We start from the raw sequence: 9024 nt of genomic DNA, 5'->3' as shown, positions 1-9024 counted from the left end.
CATCCATATGATATAGGAATCTTCTGAGCTGTGCAGCGCGACTGCAATAAAGACAACCTGTAACACACCTGTGGCTTAAGATAGGTTTGCATTGTAGGAACTAGGATATATATATATATATATATATATATATATATATATATATATATAATATAGTAAATATGGAACAATTGCTGCCAGTCAGAACTAGCCGATTGATAAAAACATCCAACTAATCCTTACAGATGTGTAGTGTGAAATATTCAACAACAAAAAAAGTTACATTAAAGTGTTACAAAATCCTTATGTATACTATATTTTACAATAAGACCAGCTTCATAAAACTGTATACCACCATAGATACAAATGTAAAACGCTTGAAAATAGAGGATGTCACTTCATTCACGTAAACATGTTTGAGGACCTGGAAAGGTAAAACAAAATGGCGGATTTTCAGAAAACGGGGTCAGAGCTGCAGATCATAAAGCAGTTAAAATAAACCTACAAATGAATATATACTGCAATGATCTAGATTTGCAAAGAAGCCATTATCGCACATTTTAATAGTATTTGTTTCTTTTTAATTCGTTTAACTTTCTCCTGTTGGTGTTTAAGGGCCGTATTTGTAGTTTTACAAAGGTAAGACCGCTATGCTAGGCTAATCAACTTGGCTTTCTAGCATTAGCGAACGTCAGCTAACTGTTATCCAGCTAGTAAATCAACAAAATGCACCAAGTTGTCTGGCTTGCACGCTGTATAGAAATTGTTAAAATAACACACTTTGGAGAGTTTGCGGTATGTGTTGCTTTTGGTTCTGATTAGTAGTTCGCTAGCTAATGATCAGACCGTATAAACTGCTGGTAACTACTAACTAGCCAGCAAGTTTACATTTGGATGACTACCGTTTGCTCTGAGTTTAAAATAAGAAACGCATATGTTATTACTAGGCTGTTGATCCTATGCTATGGAAAGTAGAAAACACATACGTGTATAGCTTTTGTCCATTCAGACAGAATGAGGGAACATCGGGGTGCATTCATTACCTCTTGCAACGGAAACAGTTCACCGTTCAAGAACCAAACGGAGGGACCTACCGGAATTTGTCCAATTGAAACTCTCCTTTCCGTTGCAAAAGGGTTTCCGTTTGAAGTAAACGGTTTCTGTTGCAAAACGTTTGGCAACAATCGGCATAATGAATACGCCCCATCTTACTTGCTTGTTCGTTCAGCCATTCATGGGGAGAAAGAATCGGGTTTTGAGATAAACGCCGAAAATAGGTTTACACAGGTTTAGGAGATCGTACACGTTATGTTCTGAGATAATAGCAGTCAGTTAACATGACCTTTATGAATTATGAAGCCTGTGTACTTTTTCTGATTACATAGTCACTTTTTGTAAATGTAAGCATTTATCTCATGAAAATGACCATAGCACAAACCGTATAAGATCTCCTAAACTCTCTCCTATCGTGGACGTCATGTTTTCCCCTTGATGCATGTAATCTTACATTTCTCCACTATCCATTCGTGAATGGCCAGAAACCTAACATTAGATACTGGGACATGGCCTGGATTCAGAGGCATTGTGTTCAAAACAAGATGAGTCGTTTTTGAATGAATTAGAACAGTATGCTTTCTTTCTAAGATGCATTTGTAAGTTATTTATAACATAGACATTAGAACTCAAATAGGAAAACAGACAGTTCCCTTTGTTGGTCCTCTGTACAACATAGCTATAGGGCGATTGCACGCTAGCGCCCTCTACTGAGTAACATTAGAATGACACCTGATGTGATTCAATTATATATATTATGGTAAGTGTAACTTCTGTATAGCACTTTGACATCGGCTGATGTATAAAGGGCTTTATAAATACATTTGATTGATTAATTGAAACTTGCATGCTCAGGCTGCTCTGGATTGAACCAGCTCATGCGATGACTGTCACTGGCTGCGTCTAAGCTCTCTCTCTCTCTCTCTCTCAATTCAATTCAATTTGCTTTATTGGCATGACGTAACAATGTACATATTGCCAAAGCTTATTTACAATATAAAAATGAGAATCAAAATGGTCAACGGGACAACAGTAACAACAATAACCAAGGGTCAAAATAACCTTACATTCAACAATAACAATAAACATACAGTAGAGTACATGTGCAGGTTGATTGGTCTGTCAGACACTGTCCCTCAACTTCTCTCTCTCTCTCTCTCTCTCTCTCTCTCTCTCTCTCTCTCTCTCTCTCTCTCTCTCTCTCTCTCTCCGTGTAACTTTCCTTAGAAGGTTTGGTGAGAAAGAAGTTCACTTTCCTCCCGTGGGTGCTTGTACCCTGAGTTGCAGGATACGAGGGTGGATCTGGGTTCATAATCGAATCACATGTAGCTGTACTCCCAGCATGGCGATATAGTGCTGGCTGAAATGTCGGTGTCACATAGGACTCGTGTAGGATGACGACGTGGTTTCTCTGGCTGGTTAACTTTTTTTTCTGAGACTGTGATGGACGGTTTGGTTTTGGGGCAGCCACACATCCTTGATACGGATGTAATAGGGGAATCCCTGGCTTCTAGAGCGCCGCTCATGGAGCTATGTCACCAAGCGGCTGCACGCTTGTCAGTGGAGTGGCCGCCCCCCCCCCATATATATCTGCTATCGGTCTAACACTGCTTGCTTCTTTTTCCAGACATCGTCGATGAGCTTAAGATGACCTGGGCCCAGCCGCATTCAGCCATGCTGATGTTAAATGGGTAGTCCCACTTTATGAATATGGAGGGGGTGGGGCTTGTCCACATGGCTGTGGTCGGTGGGAAGCTAGCTGGCTACTTAGCCCCTTTGGCTAACGAAAGGATGGCTAACCCCAACCCATTTTGCACTAGTTTGCTATCTGCTAGTGCAATTTAGAAATTGTTAGCCTAAGCTATAATCCCCCTAAACATCAGAATCATTAAGCACATTCCTTCTTACCAAACAGATGTTGTGTCCGTGCATCACCATGCCGTGTTCAATGTGGAATTGTTCATCCGTTTATACAATTCTAAAGAACAGGTAGAATAATAGAAATTGAATACTGTGTTCCATAATATAATAGAACAAATTGATATTCCGGTTTCAATAAATTAATCTTAAATGGCACTTGCTTTTTCATTGACTGAATATATGCGCTCAATATGGGGAAATGTAGCAATTAGGATTTATCTGCAATGGTTATAAATTAGGCATTGTTGCAATTTGTTGGCATATAGATAAAGGTGTGCATTTTTTTCCAGTGCTGGCCTTGTGTTCTAAAAATATTTTTTACCATTCAAGTACAACAAAAAAAATCATGTGACTACTCGAACGAGGAAAATAAATGTAAAATGCTCCCAGATATTCGAAATGTTCGGCAGGACTGACGTCGCTGACGTAGGAATAGACCCGCCGAATAATTGGTTGAGCCTCTGGACTGAGCACAGAAAGTTAAATGTATTGAACTAACTTATTAGAAAAGTAGTTCTTTGCACTCGTTTCTCAATTCCTGAACAGAATGCATCAGTAAATCGTATTCCGGCAACTATCAGAACAAGTAATGCCTCTTCTTGTGCTCTTCTTCTTGTGTGTGGTTGTGTAGCCAGTTAGCATGCCTAAACAGTCATTTCTAAAGGCTTTTCCCAAAAACCTTACCAATTAAATGTTGATTGCAAAGTAGACCTACCTGGCAGAATGATATCATGATGATTTGTATCAATCATGTGGGCATTTGTTTTGCAAACTCTCCCATCCTATGAAACACCGCTACAGAAACAGTGCTACCAAACACAACGATCTCTTGCTGGTGCACAATTGACTTATTTGTCACATGTGCGGAGTACAAGTGTAGACTTTACCATGAAATGCTTACTTACGAGCCTTTTCCCAACAATACAATTGAAAAGTAAGAAAATTAACAAAAAAATAGTAACACAATAAAATAACAATGAGGCTATATACAAGGAATGCCGGTACCAAGTCAGTGTACTCGGGTACGAGGTAGTTGGTGTGATTGAGGTAATATTTTACCTATTTCAGGAAACTAGGCTTATGTTGTGTGTCACTAAAAATCTACATGTGTTTTTTGGCAGAAATGCCTTCTGGAACATGTGAACTTTCATGTGCCTTACTATAAAACTTGTATGCCATCTGTAAATACAAATACAATTGTTAAATTACGAGCCTAGTTGGTTTAGCCACAGAAAAAGGAAGGAACCTTCCCGCTAGCCATGATTGGTTGAGATAATGAGTAGGCTGGACATGCCGAGAGATGAGTTCGGATTTGTCTGCCATGTAGCCCGCTTCTGTCTATTTGAGCTGGTCAGTATGTGTAGTAGGTAATCCTCTCTAACGTGGCTTTAAAAAAAATATATCACGTATTAAAACTGCATAAGTGTTGCTCACCACTTTCTGGAGGACTGAGTTTTGAAATCAATGGAAATAGAGTATGATAGCTAAGGAGATGGAGTAAACCTGTCTCCAGATTACGTCTTCAAACTAAGGGCAACCATGGCATCTGGGGCAGAGGGAGAAGCATCCAGTCATGTACGATAGTCTAGCTAGTAGGGGTGGGTGGTATATCGGTATGAACGTGAATACCGGTATGACGTTGTGCCATGATATGGATTTTGCCATATCGTGCATATCATAATAAATTAATAAATGTTTGAAGTAAGACGTTTTTTGTTTCGTTCAAATTTTCAGTCGAAACCTAGCCTAGTGGGCTAGTTCAAATTGTTTATCTTTCACTAAGAACATAGCCTTTTTTAGCAAATAAAAGAAACTAGAAGCATGGACGTTACACACAATCTGCCTGCCAATCAAAGTCAACAAACAAGCATGCGCAACTGCAGAGTAAGCAAACATTTAGTGAAGTAAACTCCTTTCGTTAGCAAAAGTGTCCAAAAATCAAGCGCAAAAGTGTAAGCAAGCATTGAGGATGACTGAAGACAAGGAAAATAACGCTATTGAGGTTGATTTGCAGGACAACGAAGAATTGGTTAGTTTGGAACTGGTTTGGCTTTAAGTTATCCGACCTCGACCAACAAACAGTACTGTGTAAGTTGTCAGAGCATTGTGCTAGGCAAAGGTGGAAACACCAGCAATCTTTTTCACCACCTGAAAACCCTGCATGTGCACGAATATGAAGAATCTGCCAGAATGCGTGCAACAAACCCCCGGAGCAAGTCCCAAGACATCTTCAAGCCAGACCCACACTCAGCTATCACTCAAGGCATCATTCGTTAGTGGTACTCCCTATGACAAGAAGAGCAAGAAGTGGAATGAGATAACGAGTGCAATTATGTATCACATAGCGATAGACATGGAACCAATTCAAACTGTGGAGAAAGACGGTTTCAGAAAGTTGATTCGAACTCTAAACCCAAGATACGAGATCCCGAGCCGTAAATACTTCAGCAAAACATGTCTGCCAGAATGCTACACAGAATGTCGGGACAGAGTTGCCAATTAAATTCGTAACGCTGCATTCTTCTCTACCACTGCCGAATTATGGTCATGCCGGACCACAGATCCATACATTAGCCTCACAATTCATTACATTGACGACAACTGGAAGCTGCAAAGCAAATGCCTTCAGACCTCTTATTTCCCAGACCGACACATCAGAGAAATAATTGCAGCTGGGCTGAGGGAGGCACTTTCATCCTGGGGTTTGAAAGAGTCGCGTCAAGTATGTATGACTACCGACAGCGAATCGAACATGGTCACAGCGTTGAAGCTGAACAAATGCACAAGACTAGGTTTTTTCGGACACAGGCTACACATTGCTATTGGTAAGTTTCCACGTCCAAAACACACAGAGCTAGGTAGAAAAATAACCTAACTTAAAAACAACAACTTAAGGAATACAATATCTTTCTACATTTTATCTCCTCTGTTTAAAGTTATGGCTGACTACACCGCCTGATCCTTCTTATACTTTAAGCCGAATATATACAGCTACGCAAATCTATCATATTTGTAAATGTGTGCAATATCCAAACATTACATTGCTTTTATTTCTAATTGATACATTAGCCTGTGGTTTCAAGATATGAATCTATCTTCTCTCTTTTAATAATAAATAGCCTACTCAATAAATGATCCCGTTTTTGAAAGCAACATAGCTCTCTTAATCACGACAGTTGTACGTACATCTATAGATGGATTACATTTGTAATCATGTCCAGTGTCCATGCTGTAAATTGATGTAATTACAGCAGATGCAATGTTATTTCTATTGAATAATTGTGATTCATATGTAATTATTTTTCACCTTTTTATTTTTCAGAGAAGAGTGTCCAAAACGAACCTCTGGTTTCCCAGTATGCAAGAAAGTGGTCAGCACATTTTCCTATAGTTGGAAGCAGAAGGCCCTGATAAGTGCACAGGATAAACTGAGTCTGCCCCTCCACAAGCTCATCACGGAATCCCCGACAAGGTGGGGATCTCGACTGCAGATGATGGAAAGAGTCCTGGAGCAGGAAAAGGCCATCACACAAGTCCTGGCAGCAGACAAAAAAACACGGCACCTTGCACCCTCCTGGCAAGACATTGAGGTCTTTGAATCTATCACGGCAGCACTTAAGCCCCTCCAGGAGAGACATACGTGAGGTGTGTCCTATCTGAAGCCGGTCCTCCATTTGTTCAAGATGGAGGTTCTGAAATTAAATGGTGGCGAAGCCAACCTGACCCGAGAGATTAAGATGAGTGTCCTCAATTACCTGAATGACAAATACACCGACCCTGAAACAGATGAGCTGCTCACCATGGCTACCTTTCTGGACTCAAGGTTCAAGACCACCTACATGACCACTGAGAAGCTGGTGAAGGTGAGAGCTGCCTCCGAGACAGAAGCCCTCCTGGTATGGGAAATCAGCCGTGGGAGACTTCTCTCTTGAAAAGGACTAGAGTGAGAGAGAGAAGCAAGCTGCCACTGCTCCACAATTCGCAAAGAAGTCCAAGAAGAGCCTTGGGAGCTTCTTTAAGAAAAGCAGTAGTACACCTGCCTTAAGAACCCAGAGACAGGTCATGGAGCGAGAGCTGGACAGCTACACTCTGATGATGGCAGCAGACAGTCAGGCTGATCCTTTGGAGTGGTGGCGAGTTCACACTTCCCACAAGTGAGTTGTCTGGCAAAGAAATACTTATACATCCCTGACACAAGCTCGCCCTTTGAGATGGCATTAGGCAGTGGGGGCAATGTGGTCACATGCCACAGGGCAACTTTGAAGCCAGAAACTGTCAATAGGCTGGTGTTCCTGGCACGGAACTTGTGAAGAGGGAGGCAGTGAATTGTTACATGTTATTGCTTATTGCTTGAAGAAGTTCGTTTGAAAAGGTTTACAACTTGAATTCATAATGACCAGTGTTATGCTGAAAAAAGACAGCACTTCTTATATTTGTCAGGAAAAAGTAAAAAAATAAATAAAAAAGGTTTAACTTTTTTATTTAAAGTTACATTTTACTGCATATTTATTTAACTCATATAGCTTTGTTTATGTTTCATGTTGGCACAGGTTTACCACAGAAGTAAAAAAGAAAAATGTGCAATGCCCCCTTTCTGTTTCTCTTAAGTTTAAAAGCAATATTTTGTAATATATTAACTTTGAAGGGCTTAAAATATAAAATAAATAAATAACAGTATATTGTGATATTATATCGTTATCGTCTGGACAGTGGAAAATATCGTGATATACATTTTTGTTCATATCGCCCACCCCTACTAGCTAGCTATATTTTCAGATATTGCACGTTTATAATTTAGTCAGTCATTTTCATTTCAAGTTAGTGTGCTGTTAGCTAGCTAACGTTACGTGTATGATCTGTGTAGTAATATTACTCGTATCTCAGAGCCATTTGGTTAGCTACCTGCAGATTCATGCAGGGTAGTAATGTCATGAGTTGGGATTATGGTTCATTGTTTAGCTAGTTAGCTAGCTACATGTCTTAACAAAAGACTCCACAATGCGAGCAACCATTTCAATAATATGTTCATGATTTCACTGCAACAACTGTTGATAGATGTAGCTGGTAAATTCGCTCTGGCTATCTACTCCAATTTCAGAGCACTCTGGTCTGTGTGCCAGAGCACAGAATAACTGACGAATTTACGAACGCTCAACACCCATTGAATATGTCCCTTGTCAGTAAACAGAGCGTTGGCCAAAAAGCGTAATTCAATTGTTGCCAGCAGCACAGTTGCAGTCACCAACGCTCTGGATAACAAAACTGCTTAACCAGCTCTGCTAGGGCGAATTCAATGGTCAGAGTGAGCTGTTCTCTCATTTGTCTGGAAATAGCTAGCAAGCTAGCCAACTTTAGCCAGTTAGCTTGGGTGCTTGACTGCTGTTGTTAGGACAGAACGATCGGATCAACCCTACTCCTCGTCCAGAGTGTACAGTGTGTGCTCGGAGCGCTCCTTAAAACTTCTTATGGCTGCAGGGGGGCGTATTGAAAAACTGGAAAATATGTGCCCATTTTCAAACGGCCTCTTAATCAATTTTTGCTCTTACAATATGCATATATATTATTACTACTATTGGATAGAAAACAGTCTCTAGTTTCTAAAAACGTTTGAATTATTTCTCTAAGTGGAACAGAACTATTTTTACAGCCCATTTCCTATCCGGAATTGAGATTTCCAAAATCGATGTCTCTCTTCAAGACCTTGTCTATAAAAGGGCATGTCACTTAGGACTGTAGAAACACGTCATACGCCTTCCTCTGGGTGTCATGCGGAAGTGAGAGCAGAAAGGACTTGAATATCTCGTCCTGGGGTTGAACACAACCTCTTGGAGTGAGACTTGCGCACTTTATTTTTTTTTCTGGGCGCGAAGTAGAACCTGGACTCGGCTCCTGGAAAACGCTCGTTAAAGGTGAATATGATCTCCGGCTTCGATTTGATTTGATACATGTCACAATATCATCCTAAAGTATGTTTTTTCAATTTAGTTTAATTATATTATTGAAATTTATTCTGGACTTTAGACGTGATGCGACGCAAGAATTTTGTCAAGATGGAGAGGTTAGCGTCGCACT

General features: G+C 40.3%; 1 protein-coding gene across 4 annotated transcripts in view; it reads left to right on the top strand.

Annotated features, from left to right (window-relative positions):
- The first annotated feature begins 410 nt into the window (after positions 1-410).
- The window catches only part of LOC129868768 (transcription initiation factor TFIID subunit 6-like), a 47429-nt gene continuing 38815 nt past the window's right edge, over positions 411-9024 (top strand). For 3 of the 4 annotated variants that reach the window (XR_008761812.1, XM_055942987.1, XM_055942986.1), the window contains exon 1: positions 411-618. The gene's annotated coding sequence lies outside the window, so the exon portion shown is untranslated. Of the gene's footprint in view, positions 619-6274; positions 7107-9024 lie in introns of all 4 variants that reach the window. The other variant, XM_055942988.1, reaches the window with a different exon arrangement.

The sequence above is a fragment of the Salvelinus fontinalis genome, chromosome 13 (assembly GCF_029448725.1).
Source record: "Salvelinus fontinalis isolate EN_2023a chromosome 13, ASM2944872v1, whole genome shotgun sequence".
Classification (NCBI taxonomy): domain Eukaryota; kingdom Metazoa; phylum Chordata; class Actinopteri; order Salmoniformes; family Salmonidae; genus Salvelinus; species Salvelinus fontinalis.
This window is presented reverse-complemented; position numbering and strand designations above follow the sequence as displayed.